Genomic DNA, 26925 nt, shown 5'->3' with positions numbered 1-26925 from the left:
GTTCCAAGATGTCCAAAACGTGTTTTAAGACGTTATATTTATAGTATACAAGTCATAACCCCAGTTGGATTAGGTTTCCACGTCGTTCTTGGTCAGCAAGGCAAAATTATCCCAATTTTTGGTGTCAACGCATCACACCATAGTGTCAAATGGCATCACTGGGAACCAAATGCCATAACTAGGCATGCGCCCATTGTCCAATCACACACTCCACATGCGCCCAATACATTCTAGGGGTCCAAATTGTTTCCATCTTATGTCTTGTGCTTCCGTGGTCATTTTCAATCCTTTTTGAGTTGTTTCCACTTGATTTGAAGCTTGTATATCCTTCATATATTGTCATAATCCATTAACCAAGAATTCTATAGCATTAAACACAACAATTTAAAGCTCAAAATAATACAACATCCTCAACGGTGAACTAGAAACACGAGCTAAGCATAGGCTAATTTCACTTTGATCTTTAACTCATTGTTTTGACCCTTGGCTTGTTCCAATTGACCCTTGAACATTACCAACAAGTTTTTTCACATATAAATACATAATAACAACCTTAGGAACTCATTAAAAAACATTAGAACCTAACACGATAGACTAGACAAACACCTAGCTCAAGCTAGTAACACTAGTTTTCTCGGTTGAACTCTAAATGCTCAAATTGAATCAAAACTCATGTGAAAACACCTTTAAACATTGTAAACACATACTTGGACACATAAATGCTCATTTATATCATTATCAACACATATAGGATAAGAATCATACTTAAAATAAGGCTAAAAGGCTAGAATGCATAAATACACCCAATATCATGAGTCCTCATAGTTTGGGGGCCCAATGGATTAGATCTCCTTTACGAATAATAGTACTTAACCATTTGATTTAAGTTTTATGTTTGGGTGAGTTGGGTTCTATCCCAGTGGCTCTCTAATCATTTGTAGAGGCTTGTCTGACAGTGAAGGTTCAAGTTTAATTTTAAGAGGTTTGTTCCACGATTTCCAAGTTAAAGATTCACTTTAAGTATGAGATTGTGTATCATTAGATTTCTTCACATAATAGCCATCTTAATTACGTGATTTTTTGAACTGAAAAGATATCCTGGGTTAGATTGGGGCTATTCGTAGACCTGAGCATCGTGTAACGTCCAGGGGGTGCTCTCGGGGCATTACACCAACACTCTATCTCCGTATGAATACCTAATTTACTAACTTAAGAAGTGGTCGCAGGAAAAATTGCCTATCTCAACCTCTTGCAACTCCACTAGAGCAAAAACTATATCACAGCAAAGAAGGAGTATCCAACTCTACAAAAATATGAAGATGAAAGCTACTACTAGGAGGCAAACCAACAAACGTAAAAGTCAAATCCAAGATACCTCAACATCAACATTAAGAATACTATCAGATGATGAACTTTCCAACTCAGAAGAATGGGTCCCACACTGGTCAACCTAAAAAATGGGCTATATAACCAAATTACCAACTCTAAATCCATAATGGAACCAAGGAAAGATGACCTACCTGCCCCTTAAAGACCACTAAACATAATGTATCCTCGCTAACAGAAGAGAAAAATGACTAACCTCACCTTACTACAAGAGACACATCATCTAATTAAGTTGGCCGCATAGGCCATAAACCAGAATCTCAAGGAAGTAAACTCTAACTAGATAATACTAGTTTAGTCGTCTATCAAGCAAGAATTGATCAATGTCAAACAACAACAACAATATAAATATCAGTATCTGGAGTAAATGGTACCAAAAATAAAAATAAAAAACAAGTACCACACTAGGGCTATAGGAAGGCCAATATGCTAAGGTAAATGAGACTCGAACCCAAATAGTATAACCCTAGGGAAAATATCAACACTGATACATTCTATCCACTACTGAAAGAAATCATCTACAAAGGTATTAACAAAATCATAAGTTCTACACCAGGGCACATAATAATCAATATAAATTTACCAAGGCACATAATCATCAGTGGGCATGAGAATCCCAACACACTTAAGTAAAAATACAAAGGCAGAAAATAAAAGGCATACCTCTCAGGTGAAATCTAAAGTCACATTCCTGACATGCCCAAGGAAGTATAAATTTAAGCGGGTCCAAACTCAGATTTAGCAATAGAATCATGAATTGAGGTATCAAGTGCACTACCTCTAACTGAAGGTGCCCCAATACTATGAAACTGATCTAGATGAGATGAATGGTTAATGATCCCAAGCCAGGGACACTCTCTAGACCAGTTATCAATCTCTCTATAGTTATAAAAAACACTTGAAGCTCTAACATGGTGAGAAACATGAGCTGACCCCAAATGACCGACCAACTGACGCCAGAGGCACTCCATACTGAAATGACCATCCTCCTAGCAATCATAACATACCTCAGGAGCCCTAGGTTGGCGGAAAACATATGCTAACTCTGTCTGAGCAAGCAACTCACTTTGGGGCACTCTCTAGACCAATGGCTAATCTCACCACGTCCACAACAAAATCCCAAAATAACTCGAGGCGCTATCCCTAATGATATAAAATGGCGTCCACGACCCAAATACCCATGTTGAATACTCCACAGGGTCCAGTGAGGACTACGCCCACTATGACCACCATGACTAATCTGGGAGCCACCTATAGTCTTAGACATACTGACGTAGGACTGATAGGCTACAAATAAAGCTAATCTCTATCAAGAGAATCCTCACTCCCAGATAGAATACCAATAACATCATGCTGATGACATTGCCTCTTACCGTCACCTCCATAAGTCCTAACACATGCTCTCTTTGTGGCCCTCGTGTGATCAACAACCTAAGAAAAAGAAGATTCAACTGCTATCAAATACTTTGATGCCAGAAAAAGTGCCATAGCTAGTCCTCCAATAAACTACACCATCGCATGCTCTAAAGGATTCATAGGGATATGTCTGGCCCACTCAAGAAATCCAATCTCATACTCTGAAACTGACAATAAACCCTGTTGAACACCAACAAACCCAAGTTTAGCCTGAGAACTGCTCGATGAATCAGGTCTTAACTCTAGCAATAAGGTATCTATAAAGAGGCTCAGAATTCTCAATGTCGAATCTCGAAAGGCTGAAGTGGACGCAAATTCTATCGGAGCTTGGGTTAGCCATAAATTCTCTGTCCGATGCTGAAGATCCACGATGTCTATCTCTAGCTTCCTATTACGACATCGTAATAAAACTCTGGGAAAATATGTCAAAATACCATCCACTTTTATCAATAACCTCATGTCGTCTCTCAGTGATAGAATAAATTCAAAGAATGTACTTGAGGCTCATAGAAATATGGACACATGATAAGGAGTTAAGAATAGAATTTTCTAAGAATGCCTTGTATCCTTTAGAAGATAGGTTACAGACGTCTCTGCATTGATCACAGGACTCTACTATATACCAAGATCTTGTACCAATACACTATAAAACCTAGGCTCTGATACCAAATTGTCACGGCTCAATTTCTCAGGTCATGATAGCATTTACTATAACCCACCAGTAGTCTGAACCTCTAGTAATGAATTAACAAAAGAAATGAATCAACATAGAAAATAATCATAATAAAAGACTAATACATATAAGACAGTCCTAAAACTTGGCGAAATTAGTACAAAAGTTTCTAATGTATTAAGAATACAAACTGAATTACTAAAAGAATATATAGGTAAAATCCATCTCTGAATATAACATGGAGATAGATCTAATCTATAAGAGGGAGAATAGTAATACTCTAAAAACCAGGAGCTTACCTTAAATCTCTGATCCATAGCTTTTCTACGCAATACACAAAACTACCGACTGAGCTCTAAATATAATGAAGATATAGATAACATGCAAGTAGAAATATAAACTACAACCCAAATATCTATAAAGCTAACATAATAAGACTAGAGAGAAAATAAGGATGAACTATTCTATCCTAGTCATACTCAGGAACTAATGCACTATACCATATATCATTGGTCAATATACAAATAAAGAATAGAAGAAAGATATATAGTAGCATACAAGGCCAAGTGGTATATATATAATATGAAGAAATAGGGGAAGAAAGAGATATATGGTAATATCATATCTAGATATATGTATATTCATATAGGTATACAAGACTAACTCAAAGGGGTACAACCTAAGGTGGTCAATCTAGCACCTCAAGGTATCCCATTAAAGTAGGAAACTAATGAAGGCATAAATAGGATCCCTAATCCAAATATCTAAATATGAGAATATTATCCATGATAAAATACTCTTAAGAGAAAGGAATCAGAATCATACCTTAAATTCCAATATCAGAACATAATCAACTGCCATGAACTAACCATAATAACAACAATACGGTAATTGGCTAGTCCACACAAATAATATCTAAATCGATCCCCATAACCTAAAAGGCTTAGTCAGCATACAACACACAGTAAACAACTCTCAGAAACTATACCTATGCAACCCCCCATAAGGATGATAGATATAGGGACCAAATAATATACTGGTGATAGGCAATGCACATGCAAGAATGAATCTAAGTAAAATACATAATACCATAACCGGTTCAAGTACCATAAAGTAAACCAGTGTATACACCTTATCCAACTAGATGGCACATAAAGATAGGACCTACGCCGTCCTCTCTTCTCTAACACAATGGTTCATAGACGAAGGGGACCCTAAGGGGGTCAAGAGTACCTATATACACCGACCTGGTCAAGCTCTAGGATTTCGAATAATCATCATTATCACTCTATTCCATTTAATACTGAATTGATATATATATATAATAAATGCATGAACTCGAATTATAGCCAAAACAGTGTAAGTCTGCAAACCTATTGTTCAAGATCAACTCATGGATTAAATTAGTATCAAATTATAGAAGGGTCATAATATCTATCGACCAAAGTAAATAATGATAGTAAAATTATGGATTGGAATATATCTCGACCAAATCTCTAAAACACTATTTTTAATCTCAAAATCTCATAAAAACACCTTTTTAGGAATATAGTAGTAAAACCATATTTTTAGTTGGAATAGTACCATTTAGTGAACATGAATGTATTGAATCTATGTAATGACATCATCAGTATCCAAATAATACAATTATAAGCATCCAAATATCCATAGGCTATGACCACATCCTTTATAAGGATAATTCACACACGCAAAGTACAACTAAGATCATAATCATGACCTCGAACCTAATAATATATATATCAAACGTAACCATAATACCGTAACTCAAGAAACCATAATAATCCATTGAGTCAAGTAGTAAACCTTAGAATAAAGGGTCTAACCTCAGCTATTTCTAATATGTTCTTAACCTAAAGTAAAAGGATCCTAAGATCATAATAGATATTTCATTTTAAGAGCCGATTCACCCCTCTATCCCCCAAACTCATAATTTAGGCTAAGTCAAGGTAATCGACCAATAATTATACCCCAACATCCCTATCTAATATACAACCTATATAATACATTATCTTGTGAAGAAAACTAGACAAAAGCCTACCCCGATGTCGAATCACAAACCGCCGAATCATTCATAAATCATCTATCTTTGATCCACGATTTTGAAATGCACCTACACTGTCAAAATTGTAATCTACACATAATAAGGAGTAAAACAAGACCCATATTTCTATATATAGGATTGGGTCAAAATTCAGGTCAAGAGCATGCCCGTAAACAGAATCCAAAATTAAATTCATCATGAGGTCCCTCGAAGGACAAAGAATGTGTGCTCAGAAGTTGAGCACAAGTGGTGTAAATTTGATTTCAATTCAACCCTTAAAGTTTAGAAATTTTAAGGCCTAAATATAAGAATTTACAAGAAAATTGTGGAATTTAGCAGGGAAAAATAATAGGAAATAACCAAGGAGTATTGAACTAACTTACCTTTGCTTAATGGATGATTGCCACACTTTCCCTCTTCCAAAGCTATCTAATATAGTGAAAATGGATTGAGAATAAGAGGGGCATATTGTGTGAAAAGGGTGACATAACACCAGTAAGATTTGCTTAAGCAATCTGATGATGGCTAAAATGGTCATCGCTTAAGCGACCAAAAGATTGATTAAGCAATCGACGAGGACACGTGGCACTTTGCTTAGGCAGCCCAGTGTCGCTTAAGAGACATGGTCTTTGATTAAGATACTGGGGGGAATAAGTTGGTCGCTAAGAGATCATCGCTTAAGAGATCCAGGTGACGTTTAAGAGATAGCACCAGCTGATGTCAGACATCAGATTTTGCTAAGTCTAAATAGACTCCGATTAGGTGTTCGAGATTTATTTGAAACCCTGTGTGCATAAATGAACTATGCTACCATACCAAATTTGATGTTTCAGACTCAATGAAACCATCAAAAATTTTATGTGAGATAATTTTGACTAAAGTTAGGGCCCAATCTTTCTCGAATCAACTTAACTTTTTCCATAGCCTCGAACACAGCATCAGGCCCAATCACAGCTGCTTCTCATACTTCAAACCAACCTATAAGCGATCTACATCTTCTCCCATACAAAGCTATGAATGGGACCATCTGAATACTAGCATGGAAACTATTGTTATACACAAATTCGATCAATGACAAGTGTTCATCCCAATTACCTTTGAAATCAAGCGCACATGCACTCAACATGTCCTCCAAAGTCTGAATAGTCCTCTCAGCCTGACCATCAGTCTGTGGATAAAAAGCGGAACTCAAATGAACTTAGGTATCAAGAAACTTCTGAAAGGCTCTCCAAAATTGTGAAGTAAATTGAGTAACCTATCATAGATGATAGACAAAAGAACTCCATGCAATCTGACTAACTCACGGATATACAATCTAGCATAATCCTCAGATGTATAAGAAAAATGCACTGGCAAGAAATGAGCTGATTTAGTCAACCGGTCTACAACAACCCAAATCAAATCATGATGACAACGAGAAGGAGACAAACCAATTACGAAATCCATATTCACTTCTTCCCACTTCCAAGTAGGAATGCTAAATTCTTGCATTACCCCACCAGGCCTTTGGTGCTCTACCTTAACCTGTTGACAAGTAGAACACTTTGCCACAAATTCTTCTATGTCTTTCTTCATACCATTCCACCATTAGATTTTCTGTAAATTGTGATACATGTTGGTAGCACCGGGATGAATAGAATATCGCACGCCATGCGCTTCAGCCATAATTCTCTGCCTTAGATCATCAACCTCGGGAACACACAATCTACCCCACAATCTCAACACATTATCTCTTCCTTATGAGAAAACCTCTACCTTTTGGTCCTTAAATTACTCCTTTAGTCTGACCAAACTAGGATCTCTTTCTTGCTTCTCCTTTACCTCCGAGACCCAAGAGAACTCGAAACTACTCTGAACTAACATACTTCTTTTAGCGGAGTCAAGCCATCTAACACCCAACCTAGCCAAATGATGCACATCATGAGCTAATTCTTTCGTATCATTCTCTACATGAGCAACACTACCCATAGACAACCTGCTAAGAGCATCTTTCACAATATTGGCCTTGCCCGAGTGATACAATACACTCATATCGTAGTCTTTTAGCAACTCTAACCATCTTCTTTGTCTAAGATTCAACTCCCTCTAAGTAAAAACGTACTGCAGGCTTTTATGATCAGTAAACACATCAACATGAATACCATACAAATAATGTCTCCAAATTTTTAAAGCAAAAACTACAGCTGCTAATTCAAGATCATGGGTTGGGTAATTCTTCTAACGAGGCTTTAACTGTCTAGAGAAATAAGCTATAACTTTACCCCCCCCCCCCCCCCCCCGCATCAAAACACAACCCAAAGCAACTCTTGAAGCATCATAATACACCATAAAACCATCAGTACCATCGGGTAAAGTAACACTGGGGCTGAAGTGAGTCGAGTCTTCAACTCCTGAAAACTCTTCTCACAGGCATCTGTCCACTGGAACTTAACTTTCTTTTGGGTTAACTGGGTGATGGGAGATATAATAAAAGAGAAGCCCTCAACAAAACAATGGTAGTAACCAGCTAGACCCAAGAAACTCCTAACGTCGAATGGGGAGGTAGGTCTAGGCCAATTCATTATATCCTCTGTCTTTTGGGGATCGGCTCTAATGCCTTCGGCGAAAACAATGTGACCCAGAAAAGCAACTGACCTTAACCAAAATTCACACTTTCTAAATTTAGCAAATAATTGATGATCTCTAAGGGTTTGCAAGATAATTCTAAGATGGTCAGCATGATCATCCTCTCTTTGGAAATACGCAAGAATATCGTCTATGAATACTTTAAAAAACATATCAAGACATTGCTTGAACACTCGATTCATGGGTCCATGAAGGCTACTGAAGTATTGGTTAACCCAAAAGACATGACAAAAATCTCAAAATAACCATAACGGGTTCAGAAGGCTGTCTTTGGAATATCACACTCTCTCACTTTAAGCTGATGATAGCCAGATCTAAGGTCTATCTTTGAGAAATAACTTGCACCCTATAATTGATCAAATAAATCATCGATTCTATGAAGAGGGTACTTGTTCTTGATAGTTACCTTGTGGAGTAGACGGTAGTCAATGCACATATACAATGTACTATCTTTCCTACGCACGAATAAAATATGTGTACCCCATAGGGAAACACTGGGTCTGATAAAGCCTTTGTCTAAGAGATCTTTGAGTTGTTCCTTCAACTCTTTAATTTCTGCGGGAGCCATAAGTTACGAAGGAATAAAGATAGGCTGAATGTCGGGAAAGAGATCAATCCCGAATTCTATTTCTCTATTAGGTGGGACACCTGGGAGATCTTCTGAGAAAACATCAGGAAACTCAATAACAATGCTAACTAACTGAATAGTCGGAGTCTCAGACTTAAGGTCTTTAACTCAAACTAGGTGATAGATGCAACCCTTGGAAATCAACTTTCTAGCTTTGAGGTAGGATATAAAATGGATCTTCAAAGTTACAGAACTCTCGGACCACTCAAAAAATGGGCTCATCAAGAAACTGAAACTTGACCACTCGTGTACGATAATCTATAGACGCATAGCACGAGTGAATCCAATCTATACCTAGAATGACGTCAAAATCAACCATATCTAGATTAATCAAATCAGCATATACGACTCGATGAATGATAGTGACAGGACACTTCTTATACACTCGCTTAGCAATAACAGATTCTCCTATCGGGGTAGAAACCAGAATAGGCTCAGGAATCCGTATAGGGTCCATGTCAAAATTTACAGCAACCAGAGGTGTCACATAAGAGAAACTTGAATCGGGGTCCATCAATACATACACATCAAAATGAAAGACACGGAACATACCAGTGAAAACATCTGGATAGTCCTCCTGCTCCTGGTGAGGTGGTATAGTATAGAAGCGATTCTGGCATGAACCGCCAGCAGTACTAAAAGAGGTACCCTAAGGAGGAACTAGGCGAACTACGGGAGCGGGGGCACTGATAGCAGCCTGACTCTTCAGACAAGCATCTCGACTCCCCTGTCTATCATACAAATAATCTCTAAGTCGGTGGCCCAAATTTCCACAACCAAAGCAACCCCTTTGATCACAAAACACTCGCCAAAATGATCTTTATCACACTTTGCACATAAAGGAGGACGAGGTCTGTTATTTACACTTTCCTGAGACCTAGATGGGATAGGCCTATTTCCCTGCTCCTGCCTGCTTCTAGGTGCGAGAGCACAACCTGAGGAAGGTGCGAGCATAAACGGATGTCTCTGGAATTGGGGCGGTTCTCTCCATGGAATCTGGACTGATCTAATCCCTGCTGCTCTGATATAGCTCTTTTATTACCTCTTACTCTCTCCCTCTCTTTCACCTTATCAACTTCAATCTATTGGGCATGTATCATCAACCGATAAAGGTCCATCTCTCTATTAAGCATAGCAGATCTACACTCTTTCACAACGTAACTCAGTATACCGGTCACGAACTTGCTCATGATGGTCCTAGGGTCAGCCATCATACTAGGAGCATATTTTGATAACTGATTGAATCTAAAATAATACTCCTTAACAGTCATGGAGCCTTGTCTCAAATTCATGAATCCCTTTATCTTTGCTTTTCTCATCTCAAGAGGAAAGAATCTATCCAAGAACACATCCTGGAATAACTGCCAAGTCATGGGAGCGGCATCCCCCCTTTACTCTTTCTCTATATTTCCACCCAATCATATGCAACATCTTTTATTCGATAGGAAACTAATTAAACACTCTCCTCCACAGTTACGTGCATAATCTGGGTGATCTTTCTCACTTTATCCAAGTACATCGGTGGGTCTTCACCTATCTTTGACCCAAAGAACTCAGACAGATTAATCAGCATAAAGTCATGAACTCGAGCTACAACAGAATTATTCTCTTACAGAGGTAGAACAGTAGCCTGGGCATTAGCTTGAGCATTGATGGTAACTACCTGGGCTAGCACTTAAAAAGCTACCCAAAATTCTGCATGAGACACATGCTCGTTTAGGGGATCAATGGGTTGAGGTTGCTCGTTGTTTCTATGAGCTCGACGAGAAGGCATTTTTTGTTATAAGAGAGCACAAGTTAATCGCAGATAAAGAGACAGTTGTAGGCACAATAAACTTTATAAAGAAAGAAATGACTTTTTCTAAAACATCCCGTAGCCTCTTGCTCATAGATGCAGCGCGCTACACATCGATGATCAAGACTCTACATAACGCAGCTTATCAGAATCCCTAGGACCTAGGACTTCTTAAACCTTAGGCTCTGATACCAAGCTTTAAAACGCCCTAAAATTTCCATCCCGAGATGTTTGACGGTGCTTAGGGCTACATGTAGCCCCAAGCTAACCCTCAAAGCTGGACACTACCTCAAGGAACTCAATTCAACAATGGTCATGCATAATAAAGAGATATATCACATCAAGTTTAAGAGAGATACTAGAGAATACTAAATTGTACAACCAAAATATATATTGAATGTCTGTACATACCATCCCTCTAGTCTGACAAAGCCTCTATATATCAAAAGCAAGGAGCCTTTGGGACAAACCCCCAACTGACTCAACAGTACTGAAAGCCATAACAACAAAACGATTTCACAAAAATATAGACATGGTCCTCGAACTATGAGGACTCACCACTGAGGAAACATAGTGAGGCACCCGAATATCGCTAACGTGGTTGCGGCTGAGTACCTGAACCTACATTATGAGAAAATATAGCCCATAGAAAAATATGTGGGTCAGCACATTGGAATGTACTGAGTATGTGGGGGTGCATGCAACAATGTAAATATCATCATCAATTTCATGAAAATATGCATATGTACAATAATGGCTCACTTGGCTTGAGTTAGATTGAAACATACTTTCACGAACTCATAGTAAATAAATCATATGATAAAAACCTCATAAACCATCATAAACAAATCAACTCTTCAACTCAAAACTCGGAGTAACTCGGTAATTCAAGAAACTCAACTCTTATGGACATGGGAGGTTCTTATAATCGACATAAACCATGTGAGCTACATGGAGTCTAGCATTTTGCCCTTCTAAGGAGAGAACCCTACATTGGCGGGAGCGTCGTACTCTTGCCAGGGAGTACAACCTCAATTTAGTGATCACAATCTCATACTCGGCCTCTATCCCACAAATATCACTACCAATCCTATGGTGGCACGTAGTTTCGGGGGAAATACGACATTTCCCGCTCGGTGCTAAATACTACTCCCTGATACAAGCTCAGAACGCATTAGGAAATCCACCACAAACATCACAGAGGTCTATCATGAAGATCAAATCAAATATCTTTCTCATTTATCAAATCATAATCAATTTGTGGATTCCTAACTCGACTCAAATCAAATCAATCTTTCTCAATATCAAAATGTATCAATTCATTAATTAATGGCAACATCAATAACTTTGAGGAAATATTAAGACACATTGTAACAACTTAATCTCATGAATCAATATACTCAATAATCCAATTTGTCATAAGGAAGCTTAAAGCTTGACACATATCTTGAAAGCACTTGAAATATCAACTCATGGTAGAAATATGAAATTCACAATATTAAATATCAAGTCGTAACTTGAGAATAGTAAAATAATCATGTATAACAAAGCTTGAACAATTTATATTCTCATAGTCTCATGATGAAGTAATTTGGGTATAAACCCACATGCAAAATCATATAAATCCATAATAGAAATCAAAGCTTTGGGCACAAGAACGAAAGGATTACTCTTGTTCAAAACCCCAAATACCTTAATCTTTAAAATTGGATGAATTCTAGTGCTTGAGACTGTATCCACACTTGTAATAAATGATTCTCGAAGCCCACACTATGAGGAACTTGATTCTTGAAGAAATCTTGAAGATTTATGATTTTTGGAAGATTAATGTTCATGAATAAAACCCTAGATATATTTTCTTAAGAGAATTGGAAGAGAAAATGAAGAACTTAAGGTTTAGATGGGGATTCTCATATATATATGGGCCTCCAAAAGATGGGAAAAGGCCAAAATACCCTTGCAAAAATGTCCTTTAATTGCTGAAAAAAATAGCTGACGACATTTGTGATAAGTCGTCAGACTTGTGACAAGTCGTCACAAAATGTCGTCACAAAAGGGTGGAATTTGTGACTTTCTACTTAAGGTGACGACATTTTTGTAACAAGAGATATTCTTGTTTGAAGTTGACTATGCTAAAATCCTTCTCAAGAATTGAATCGGTAAGGGATGTTTTGATTCACCTAATTGCTAGGACATCTTTGAGGCCTTAATGCACATCACCCTTGATTAGAAAACAACCAAAGCACTATAATTTATTTCTCATGAGCTTGAGTCGTGATGGCACTATTGGTTAGAGTTCTCAGGGTATTATAATATCTCCCCTTGGAAATATTCGTCCTCAAATATTGCCAGATAGGCCAAGAACAAGAAAAAAATGAGGACGTATCGCTGGAATGACTCACTCAAAGGAATTACTTCACTCTATACCTTTGGATACTATACAAAATGCATGAATTTTTGATAGAAGTAGACACACAGCTGAATCTTTAATAAGAAGGGGGCGGAATTAAGAAAGAATGGTACCTTCTGCTCACTCCAAACTCATAGAAAAAAGGTAAGGGTACTTGGCTCACATATCAGCTTTGGCTTCCCAAGTAGCACCCTCAACAGATTGATTTCGCCAAAGCACTTTAACTAAAGAAATTTCTTTGTGCCTTAGCCTACGGATCTGAAAATCCAAAACAAAATCTCCTCAAATAAAAGGTTATCCTGAATATCTAAGCTTTCAGAAGAATTAACCACGATAGAAGCACCAATACACTTCTTAAACATAAAAACATAGAATACCGGATGAATGCTAGACAACTCCGCGGGTAACTCCACCTCACATGTTACACGACTCAGAATCCTGTATGAACCAACATAATGGGGACTAAGCTTTCCCTTCTTACCAAATCTCTTCACCCCTTTCATGGGTGAAACCTTCAAGTACTCCAAATCATTAACATTAAACTCAAGATATTTTCTTCTCACATCCGCATATGACTTCTGACGACTTTGAGCGGTCTTTATCCTTTCTTAAATCAACTTAAATTTTTCCATAGCCTCGAACATAGCATTAGGCCCAATCACAGCTGCTTCTCCTACTTTAAACCAACCTATAGGCGATCTACATCTTCTCCCATACAAATATTTTAATGGGGCCATCTGAATACTAGCATAGAAACTATTGTTAAACACAAATTCAATCAATGGCAAGTGCTCATCCCAACTACCTTTGAAATCAAGTACACATGCCCTCAACATGTCCTCCAAAGTCTGAATAGTCCTCTCAGCCTGACCATCAGTCTGCGGATGAAAAGTGGAAATCAAATGAACTTAGGTACCAAGACCCTTCTGAAAGGCTCTCCAAAATTGTGAAGTAAACTGAGTAACCTATCATAGATGATAGACAAAGGAACTCCATGCAATCTGACTAACTCACGGATATACAATCTAGCATAATCCTCAAATGTATAAGAAAAATGCACTGGCAAAAAATGAGCTGATTTAGTCAACCAGTCTACAACAACTCAAATTGAATCATGATGACGATGAGAAGGAGGAAAACCAATTACAAAATCCATATTCACTTCTTCCCACTTCTAAGTAGGAATGCTAAACTCATACATTAAACCACCGGGCCTTTAGTTCTCTACCTTAACCTGTTGACAAGTAGAACACTTTGCCATAAATCCTGCAATGTCTTTCTTCATACCGTTCCACCAATAGATTTCTCGCAAATTACAGTACATCTTGTTAGCACCGGAATGAATAGAATATCGCGCGCCATGCGCGTCAGCCATAATTCTCTGCCTTAGATCATCAACATCGGGAGCATACAATCTACCCTATAATCTCAACACACCATCTCTTCCTTAGAAGAAAACATCTACCTTTTGGTCCTTAACTGACTCCTTCAGTCTAACCAAACTAGGATCTCTGTCTTGCTTCTCCTTTACCTCCAAGACCCAAGAGAACTCGAAACTACTCTGAACTAACATACTTCCTTCAGCAGAATCAAGCAATCTAACACCCAACCTAGCCAAACGATGCACATAACGAGCCAATTCTTTCTTATCATTCTCTACGTGAGCTACACTACCCATAGACAACCTTCTAAGAGCATTTGCCACAACATTGGCCTTGCCCGGGTGATACAACACACTTATATCATAGTCTTTTAGAAACTCTAACCATTTTCTTTGTCTAAGATTCAACTCCCTCTGAGTAAACATATAATAAGTGCTTTTATGATCACTAAACACATCAACATTAACGTCATACAAATAATGTCTCCAAATTTTTAATGAAAAAACTACAACTACTAATTCAAGATCATGGGTTGGGTAATTCTTCTAATGAGGCTTCAACTGTCTAGAGGCATAAGCTATAACTTTACCCCTCTACATCAACACACAACCCAAACCAACTCTAGAAGCATCACAATATACCACAAAACCATCAGTACCATCGGGTAAAGCTAACACTGGGGCTGAAGTGAGTAGAGTTTTTAGCTCCTAAAAACTCTTCTCATAAGCATCTGTCCACTAGAACTTAACTTTATTTTGGGTCAACCGGGTCATGGGAGATGCAATGAAAGAGAAGCCCTCAACAAAATGACAGTAGTAACCATCTAGACCCAAGAAACTCCTAATGTCAGATGGGGAGGTAGGTTTAGGCCAATTCTTTATAGATTTTATCTTTTGGGGATCGACTCTAATGCCTTCGGTGGAAACAATATGACCCAGAAAAGCAACTGACTTTAGCCAAAGTTCACACTTGCTAAATTTAGTGAATAATTGATGATCTCTAAGAGTTTACAAGACAATTCTAAGATGATCGGCATGATCATCCTCTCTTTGGGAATACACAAGAATATCGTCTATGATTATAATGACAAACATATCAAGATATTGCTTGAAACGATTCATGAGGTCCATGAAGTCTGCTGGAGCATTGGTTAACCCAAAGGAGATGACAAGAAACTCAAAGTGACCATAACGATTTTAGAAGACTGTCTTTAGAATATCACACTCTCTCACTTTAACCTGATGATAGCTAATCTAAAGTCTATCTTTGAGAAATAACTTGCACCCTATAACTGATCAAATAAATCATCGATTCTAGGAAAAGGGTACCTGTTCTTGATAGTTACCTTGTTGAGTTGATGGTAGTCAATGCACATACACAATGTACCATCTTTCTTATGCACAAATAGAACAGGTGCACCCCACGAGGAAATACTGGGTCTAATAAAGCCTTTGTCTAAAAGATCTTTGAGTTGCTCCTTTAGTTGTTTAAGTTCCGCAGAAGCCATACGATATGGAGGAATGGAAATATACTGAGTACCGATAAGGAGATCAATCCCGAATTCTATTTCTCAATTAGGTGGGACCCCTGGGAGATCTTCTAGGAAAATATCATGAAACTCATTGAGAATGCTAACTAACTGAATAGTCGAAGTCTCGGACTTGAGGTCTTTAACTCAAACTAGGTGATAGATGCAACCCTTAGAAATCAAATTCCTAGCTTTGAGGTAGGATATAAAATGGCTCTTCGTAGTTACAGAACTCCCGGACCACTCGGGTACGACAATCTATAGACGCATAGCACGAGTGAAGCCAATCTATATCCAGAATAACATTAAAATCAACCATATCTATCTTAATAAAATTAGCACATTTAAACCGATGAAGGACAGTGACAGGACACTTTTTATACACTCGCTTATCAATAACAGATTCTATGACCTTGACGAAGAGGGATTTTTTGTTATAAGAGAGCACGAGTTAATCATAGATAAAGAGATAGTTGTAGGAATGATAAAATTTCAAAAGAAAGAAATGACTTTTCCTAAATCGTCCCATAGCCTCTTGCTCAGAGATGCGGGGTGTTACACACCGATGATTAAGACTCTATGTAACGTGGCTTGTCAGATTCCCTAGGACCTAGGACTCCTTAAACCTTAGGCTCTGATACCAAGCTTTGTAACGCCTCAAAATTTCCATCTCGAGACATCAGATGGTGCTTAGGGATACACGTAGCCCCAAGCTAACCCTCGGAGATAGACACTACCTCAAGAAACTCAATTCAACAATAGTCATGCATAATAAAGAGATATATCACATCAGGTTCAAGAGAGATACTAGAGAATACTAAACTGTACAACTAAAACATATATTAAATGTCTGTACATACCATCCCTCTAGTCCGACAAAGCCTCTATACATCAAAATCAAGGAGCCTTTTGGACAAACCCCCAACTGGCTCAACAATACTGACAGCCATAACAACAAAATGATATCATAAAAATATAGATACGGTCCTCGAACCATGAGGACTCACCACTAAGAAAACATAGTGAGGCTCCCGAATATTGCTAACAAGGCTGCGGCTGAGTACCTGAACCTACATTACGAGAAAATGTAGCCCATAAAAAATATGTGGATTAGCACTTTGGAATGTACTGAGTAGGTGGGGGTACATGCAATAATGTAAATATGATCATCAATTTCATGAAAATATGCATATGTACAATGATGGCTCACTTGGACTGAGTTAGACTGAAACATACTTTTCATGATCTCATAGTAAATAAATCATATAATAAAAACCTTATAAATCATCATAAACAACTCAACTCTTCAACTCAAGACTCAGAGTGACTCGGTAATTCAAGAAACTCAACTTTTATGGACATGGGAGATTCTTATAACCGACATAAACCATGTGAGCTACATGGAGTTCAATATTTTGCTCTCCTAAGGTGAGAACCCCACATAGGAGGGAGATTCGTACTCTTTCTAGGAAGTACAACCTCAATTTAGTGATCACAATCTCATACTCGGCCTCTATCCCACAAATATCACTACCAATCCTATGGTGGCACGTAGTTTTAGGGGAAATACCATATTCCCGCTCGGTGCTAAATACTACTCCCAGGCACAAACTTAGAACGCATTAGAAAATCCACCACAAATATCACAAGGGTCTATCATGAAGATCAAATCAAATCTCTTTCTCATTTATCAAATCATAATCAATTTGTGAATTCCTAACTCGACTCAAATCAAATTAATCTTTCTCAATATCAAAATGTATCAATTCATTAAATCATGGCAACATAAATAACTTTGAGGAAATATCAAGACTCATTGTAACAACTCAATTTAATGAACCAATATACTCAATAATCCAATTTGTCATAAGGAAGCTTAAAGTTTGACACATATCTTGAAAGCACTTGAAATATCAACTCATGGTAGAAATATGAAATTCACAATATTAAACATCGTCATAACTTGAGAATAGTAAAATAATCATGTATAACAAAGCTTGAACAATTTCTATTCTCATAGTCTCATGATGAAGTAATTTGGGTATAAGCCCACTTGCAAAATCATATAAATCCATAATAGAAATCAAAGCTTTGGGCATAAGAGCAAAAGGATTGCTCTTGTTCAAAACCCCACATACCTTAATCTTTGAAATTGGATGAATTCTAGTGCTTGAGACTCTATCCGCACTTATAATAAATAATTCTTGAAGCCCACACTATGAGAAACTTGGTTCTTGAAGAAATCTTGAAGATTTATGGATGATTTTTGGAAGATTAATGTTCTTGAATGAAACCCTAGATATATTTTCTTCAGAGAATTGAAAGAGAAAATGAAGAAATTAGGGGTTGGATGGGGATTCTCACATATATAGGGGCCTCCAAAAGATGGGAAAATACCAAAATACCCTTGCAAAAACGTCTTTTAATTGCTGACAAGAATAGCTAATGACATATGTGACAAGTCATCATGAAATGTCGTCACAAAAGGGTGGAATTTGTGACTTTTTGCTTAAGGTCACGACATTTTGGGACAAGCCGTCAGACTTGTGGCAAGTCGTCACACAGTTTCCAGGCTAACACGCTGGAGTAAAATAGGCATAACTTTTTGCTCCAATACCAGATTTGGGTGAAATTGGTACAGTTGGAAAGCTAATTCAATTATCTATCTGTTGGTGGGTCATGAGGTCAAAATTTATTAGTGTGACCAAAGATATTGTTTGAAGTTGACTATGCCAAAATCCTTCTCAAGAATTTAATCGGTAAGGGATATTTTGATTCATCTAATCGCTAGGACATATTTAAGGCTTTAATACACTTCACCTTGATCATAAACAACAAAATAACTATAATTTATTTTTCATGAGCTTTAGTAATGGTGGCCCTATTGGTTAGAGTTCTCCGGGTATTACAATTGTAGCCACTGTGGGAAATCTAAAAATGCCTGAAATGCATGCAAATGATGAAACAACCTATAAGGTCATTATAGATTAATGTAAGCAGAGAAATAAATAGGAACTACTGATTATATTAAATTCAAAATCCCTATATCTTTTATCTACAAACACCTATTGTCTACGTGGACCAAGAAGGAATTAATTGTCATCAAATCCCTCATTTCTAACAAGCATTCAACAAAAGCTCTCCAATCATATTCTCAAGTGTTTGTCTCATTCAATATATAAAATCAACTAAGGAAAGTAACCCATCATTAAAATATTAAAATAACCCTAAGTAGTATACTAGTTCTCCTTGGCGAATCCCCTGACGGACCCTCAAGGGAGTGACTTCCTATCACTATACCTGTCACCCCTAGATAGTGAGGGATCTTCTTGGCCCTTACTTGATAGCTCGTGGGATGGTTGGTCAAACACTTGACTATTCGTCAAGTAGGTCGTCACCTTGAGGCAGCGAGTGATCTCCCTCTTCTTCAGTTCTTTATCCAATCTTTAATATATGGTATCTTTTGGAAGGCATCTAAATAATCACTAATACCTCTATCTTCAATAACATAGCTTGAAACCTATATAATTCCCTTTCTTGGCTTCTAGTAAAGGGCCTAGAGAAAATTTGAAATGTATAACCTTCCTATATCGAAAAAAATTTGACCTCAAATTCCTAGAATTATTATTCTCGGGCATATCAAAGAGTAAAACAATCACACAAATTAAATGATCAATCTTATATGCATTATCATTTACCCTTTTAAGAACTTGGAAGGGTCCATCACCACGAGTGTAATACCCCAAAAAATCCAAACCAATATTAGAGCCATGTACCAAGCTCATGCATAGTACATCATGGTTCTTTTATAGTTTTATGAGTAAGTTAGATGTATATTAAGGCTTCAAATAACTCCCATCTATCAGACGAATCAAAACATTCCTTACCGATTGAATTCTTGAGGAGGATATTGGTATAGTCAACTTCAAACAAGCATATCTATCATTATACTTGGAATTTTTGAGTTCACGACCTATAAACAGATATATAATTGAATTAGCTTTCCAAAGATACCAATTTTTCCTAAATACGATATCGAAGCAAAGAGTTATTCCTATTTTACTCCAGCATGTCAAGCTGGAAACAGTATGACGACATTCGTGGTAGCTTACCACATTTGAGATGCCCTACCAAGAACGTCGTCAGCCTTAGGCAGAATCCAGCTCCTGTGTGATGACATTCTTGGTAGCTTACCACATTTATGACCCCCTACCACGGAGGTCGTCAGCCTTAGGCAGAATTCAGCTCCTGTGTGATGACATCCGTGGTAGCTTACTACATTTGTGATGCCCTACCATGAAGGTCATCAGACTTAGGCAGAAACCATCAATTCCAACTTCTGTGTGATGACATTTTTGATGGCTTACCACATTTTTGATTCCTTATCATAAATGTCGTCAGCTATGATTTTCAGCTACTGAAAATTTATTTCATAAGGGTATTTTGGTCATTTCCTTCACCTTGCACGACTTATAACCCTAATGAGGCATACTTTTTCCCATTTTTCTTAAGTTAAACATCTTAAAAACCCTCTCTTACACTCTCAACCACAAGATTAGGGTTTTCTCTCAAGATCATCTCCTCAAGAGCAAGCCTAAAGAATTCTTCAAGAACCTTTAGAAACATCAGATCTCTTTCAAGATTCAATCACTAAGGTATGTGTAGTGTTCATCTATGGATCCAATCCGTTCATAGAGCTCAAGAACCATGTTTTAAATATTATTTTGTAAACTTTTGTGGTGATATGAGCATGTACATGTTGACGGTTGTTGTTTAAGTTTCAATGTGATGTCTAAAGGTGTTTTCATGGAATATATGTTTTTTAATTGAAAACCATGAACTTTAGGTGGTTTAATATGGTGCAAGTATGAAACCCACCTATGCCTTAAAGAATGCATGCAAGGTGTTTGATAAAATTCTTAGGATGCTAGAAATTCATGTTTGTATGGTTCTATGATGTCTAAATGACAAGTTCATGTTAGCTATATATTTTAATATGAATTCCATGCTTTTCATGTGTTCCTATTATGGTGGTATGAAGCATGCAATATAATGGAGATATACAATATGTACACGAAATGTATCCATGCATTCCATACAATGTTTAAGATATTGAATAACTATATGAAATATGATATCCCCTACTTATAATATTATGAATTGTGAACTCAAATCTTGTGATCAAGTCATGTCATGTGTGTCAGTTTCCTTCTATCGAGTCCTGGGGGTATTCGTACCCAAAAAACATAGTTGTGTGCCTAGATCCATGTTATGTTGTCATAATAATCTCAGTCAAGCTATAATCTATAGAAATCAGTCAGTTATGTGACTCAGGAAACCTCAGAAATCTCATGATCTCAGTTAACTCTCAGAAATAGTACTACTCTGTCAGTCAACAGAATTTAGTAAGTTCTACTTATGTACAGTCAGTTAAATCATGTTCAGTCTCTTCAGATAGGAGTATGAGTTAGCACCGAGTGAACCCAAGGATGGGAACTCACCTTTATATGAGGGTGTGATTCTTAGCAGTCATCCTTGCGTCCCAGAAACATAGGTTGAGACATAGCAGCCTGTTATATAAGGGTAGATGAGGTGGCTTAATTTGTTATATGAGGGTTTCTACCATTCTCACTAGAGTTACTTATTATATGAGGGGTGCTCACATGTTGTCCTTACCAGTGGTGCGGTATTGACACCCTTCTAGTCAGGGCAGAGATTGGACCCCACCTTAGCCATAATGGCACAATGGGGTATGTCGGTTAAACAACTATCTCCCACAGTTTCAGAATCAGTCTCAGTAAAAGAACTCAGATAGTTCTTCAGATATCAGTATACCAGAACTGTCAGATACAGTCAAATTCAGTTATAGTGTGGAACTCAGATAGTTTCATTAGATTTAAGACTGTCAGATACAGTCGCCCATGTTATCAGAACTATAATTCTAGCCAAGTCAGCTATTAGTAAACCATGTATTAGCGTACAGATCTACATATCACGTACTCACGATCTTAGTTACTATGTATGTATGTTTACACTCTCATGTTCATATCAGTAAGTCAGTTAGCATTGTTCATGCATGTAAACCCTTTTACATTAGCCTACTTCACTCGTATACTCAGTACTCCAGTTGTACTGACGCATTTGCTCTATGGTGCTTTCTTTCATGTTACACCATAGGTTCAGAGATACGAGCTCCAGATCAGCAGTAGCATCTAGTCACTGAGTTGTAGTGAGTCCTTATCCATTCGAGGGTGATATTATTTTATTTTTTTCTTTATTTCAGCTTAGTTTTGCTAGACAAAGTTAGTTGGAGACATGTTTCTTCAACTCCTTATTCAGATAGTACTTAGAGGCTTTCAAATTCAGTATTCAGATTTAGTTCAGATTTGATTCAATTTTCAGTTGTTTTGGGTATCTTTCACCCATATGGATATTGTGTCTTGACAGATCTTTGTTTAGTTGAACCTTATGGCCTACATATTCATGTTTTCTGCATTATTACATTATATATACAATATATATGTATAGATATCAGTCTTGGGTTAGCTTGTGGTCCCTGAGGGTCATGAGCACCATGTAGCATTCCGATTCAGAAAATTAGGGCATTACAAACTTGGTATCAAAGCCTAAGGTTCAATAGAGTCCTAGGAAATCTGAAAGCCGCATCTAGTAGAGTCTTGTATATGGTTGTGTTGCATGCCATATTTATGTATAGGAGGCTATGAGATATTTTAGGAACAATTCCCTTTCTTTAGTATTTATGTCGTGCTAGTAAGCATAATTTCACGTCAGTCTCTCAGTCTAATCCGCTCTTCTCTTATTTTAGAACCATGCCTCCAAAGAGAAGAAATCAGCTAGCTCCTCAGCCCGAAGATCCTTTGGGCGAACATGTTTCTCATGCGGAGTTCAGGACTGCATTTACCACTCTTGCTCAGTCTGTAGCTGCCCAGAATGAACGATGAGCAGTTATTCTGACCAACCCAGTTGCCAATTCAGCAACAGCTAGGATTCGAGACTTCACCCGAATGAACCTTCCATCCTTCTTTGGGTATAAGCCAGATGAGGATTCTCAGGAATTCATTGACCAAGTCCAGAAGTTCATTGATATCATGGGAGTCACTTCTTCTCAGAGTGTCGAGTTAGCCTCATACCAAATACAGGATTTTGCTCACACTTAGTACAAGCAGTGGTTAGCAGAAAGGTTAGGAGATGCAGGTCCTATTGAGTGGGAAGAACTTATCACGGCTTTCTTAGACAGATTCTGTCCCAAGAGATGAGAGAGGGAAAAGTTCTTGAGTTCATCAATATCAGGTATATAAATATGACAGTTAGAGAGTATTATCTTAGATTTACTCATCTAGCCAGATATGTTTCTCATGTGGTTGCAGACAACAGGAATAAATTGAGCAAGTACATGTCAGGGGTGAACGATAGTGTGGTGAATAAGTGTAGATCTACGATGATGAATAGTGATATGACCTTAGCTAGACTCATGACCCATGCTCAGTAGATAGAGGAGCAGAAGGTTAGGACTAGAGAGAGGTAGAACAAGAGAGCAAAATCAGGCAGTTTCAGTTTTGCTCAGCCCAAATCAGAGGGAGAAAATCGTTTGCAGTTTCATCCTAAGTCGGCAGTTACAGCCCTTTCCTCCGCTAGTGCCCCAGTGCCAAAGTTCAGGGATGGCAATAAAAAAAGAGCACCAGGCTCTAAATCTCAGAGCGGTGTTAGCAGTGCTCGCACTTATCCTCAGTGTCAGACCTGTGGTAAGCACCATCAGGGTGTGTGTAGAGCGGGTCAAGGCATTTGTTTTGGTTGTGGCAAGCCAAGCCACAGAGTTAGGGACTATCCTAATCCAAGTCCTTAGGGTCAGCAAAATTGTTCCACAGCTCAGTCTGGTCGCCCGAACCAGTAGGGTACCACTTCCAGTGCTACTAGTGGGCAACGCCCAAATAGACTCTATGATCTTCAGACCAAACAGGATCAGGAAAATTCTCCTGATGTCGCTATTGGTACGTTACAGATTTTCCATATTCATGTGTATGCTTTGCTAGACCCAGTTTTATCCTTGTCTTTCGTCATTCCATACATACTAGGCGATTTCAGAATCAATCCCAAAATTTTAGTAGGGCCCTTTTCAGTCTTTACCCCAGTGGATAAAACCATCATATCTCGATGGGTATATAGGAATTACCCGGTTATGATATTTCAGAAATCCACATCAGTAGATTTAGTCGAGTTAGAGATGACTGATTTTGATGTCATTCTTGGCATGGATTGGCTTCATTCCTGCTATACCATAGTAAACTGCAGAAATAGGATAGTTCAGTTTTAGTTCCTGAATGAGCCCGTCCTAGAGTGGAAGGGTAGCACTTCATCTTTCAGGGTTCAGCTTTTTTCCTACCTTCGGGCAAGGAAAATAATTTCTAAGGGGTGTGTGTATCATCTCGTGCATGTTAAGGATTCCAGTTCTGAATCTCCCAGTCTCGAATCAGTCCCAGTGGTTAATGAATATTCAGATGTCTTTCCCGAAGATCTTCCAGGCATTCCTTCCAAAAGGGAAATAGACTTCGGCATAGACCTTCTCTCAGATATTCAGCCTATTTCTATTCCTCCATATAGAATGGCACCAGCAGAACTCAAGGAACTGAAAGATCAGTTGAAGGATCTCTTAAACAAGGGATTCATCAGGCCCAGTGTATCCCTATGGAGTGCGTCAGTCTTATTCATGCGCAAGAAAGACGATTCTCTTAGAATGTGTATTGATTACCATCAGCTTAACAAAGTCACGGTCAAGGACAGGTATCCGCTACCTAGGATAGATGACTTTTTTGACCAACTTCAGGGTGCCAGTTATTTCTCCAACATAGACCTCAAATCAGGCTATCATCAGCTCAGAGTTAGAGAATATGACATTCCGAAGACAGTTTTTCGTACTCAATATGGTCACTTTGAATTTCTAGTTATGTCCTTTGGTCTTACCAGTGCCCCTGCAGCTTTTATGGACTTGATAAACCGGGTGTTCAAACAGTACTTGGACATATTCATCATAGCCTTCATAGATGATATTCTGGTCTATTCTCGCACAGAGCGTGGTCATTCAGACCATCTCATAATTGTTCTTCAGACTCTCATGGATCACCAGTTTTTTGCCAAGTTCAGTAAGTGCGAATTTTAGCTAAGATCAGTAACATTCCTTGTCCACATTATTTCCAGTGATGGCATTAGAGTAGATCCTCAAAAAACTGAAGCGGTAAGAAACTGGCCTCCCCTTGTTTCTCCATTAGATATCAGGAGTTTCTTGGGTTTGGCTGGCTATTATCGATGGTTTGTCGAGGGATTTTCTTCTATTGCATCTCCTATGTCCAGATTGACTCAGAAGAAGGTCAAGTTTCAGTGGTCAGAACCTTGTGAGAAGAGTTTTCAGGAGTTGAAGACTCGACTTACCTCAGCTCCAGTTTTAGCACTTCTCGACAGTTTCGATGGATTCGTAGTATATTGTGATACATCCATAGTAGGTTTAGGTTGTGTCCTCATGCAGCATGGTAGAGTCATAGCCTACGCCTCCAGATAGTTAAAGCCCTATGAAAAGAATTATCCTACTTATGACCTTATGACCAGAAGTGCATGGTGTGCGATACTCTATTCATCCAAGGGCTACTAATATGTACCACAACTTATAGGAGATCTATTGGTGGAGTAGAATGAAGAAGGATGTTGCAAAGTTTGTGGCTAAGTGCTCAACATATCATCAGGTTAAGATAGAGCATCAAAAAACTAGTGGTTCCATGCAGTTCACTATTCCTACTTGGAAGTGGTAAGAAGTGAACATGGACTTCGTGATGGGTTTGCCTAGAACACGTCATCAGCATGATTCAGTTTGGGTCATTATAGATAAAATGACCAAGTCAGCCTATTTCCTTCCAGTTCGTACCTCCTATTCAACCAAGGATTATGCCAAACTCTATATCAAGGAGTTGGTCATATTACATGGTGTTCCACTATCTATCATCTCAGACAGAGGTACCCAATTCACCTCTCACTTCTGGAAAGAATTCCAAAAAGGTCTTGGTACCTAAGTTCATCTTATACAACGTTTCATTCTCAGACAGATGGTCAAGCAGAAAGGACCATTCAGACTCTAGAAGATATGCTAAGGGTGTGTGCAATTGATTTCAAGGGAAGCTGGGATGACCACTTGCCTGTGATTGAGTTCGCATACAACAACAGTTATCACTCCAGTATTTAGATGGCTCCATTCAAAGCTCTCTATGGTAGGAGATATAGGTATTCGTTTGGTTGGTTCGAAGTTAGTGAGACCGTAGTTATAGGGCCTAAATTAGTATTCGATGTGTTAGAGAAAGTTTAGTTGATCAAAGAAAGACTTCGGACTGCTCAGAGCTGACAGAAGTCTTATGTGGATCTTCATAGAAAGGATCTCAAATTTGAGGTTTATGACTATGTCTATCTCAAGATCTCTCCCATGAAGAGAGTAAAGAGATTCGGCAAAAAGGGAAAGCTCAGCCCCCGATATGTCGGTCCCCTCAGGATTCTCAGTCGCTTTGGCAAGGTAGCCTATGAGCTCGAATTGCCTTCAGATCTAGCCTAAGTCTATCTAGTCTTCCATGTCTCTTTGCTCAAGAAGTGCATAGGTGACCCAGCAGTTGTAGTCCCTATTCAGAGCATTGAAATTTAGAATATCCTCTCTTATGAAGATATTTCGATCGAAATCCTTAACTATCAGACTCATAGGCTGAGGAACAAAGAAGTCCCTCTAGTCAAGGTTCTTTGGAAGAATCAGTCCATGGAGGGAGCTACTTGGGAAGCAGAAGCAGACATGCAAACCAAGTACCCTTATATTTACTCCGCTAATTTAGAATTAGCTCGAGGTAACCATTTTTCTTAAGCTTATTCAGTTACATGTTTAAAATTCCAGTATAAAATTGGTATCAAGTATCAGTGCATAGCTTATCATGCATTCATGAGTTCAGCTTATCAGTCATGCATATCTGATGCATGACTG

Source organism: Capsicum annuum, chromosome 6 (genome assembly GCF_002878395.1).
Source record: "Capsicum annuum cultivar UCD-10X-F1 chromosome 6, UCD10Xv1.1, whole genome shotgun sequence".
NCBI classification, from domain to species: Eukaryota; Viridiplantae; Streptophyta; class Magnoliopsida; order Solanales; family Solanaceae; genus Capsicum; species Capsicum annuum.
This window is presented reverse-complemented; position numbering follows the sequence as displayed.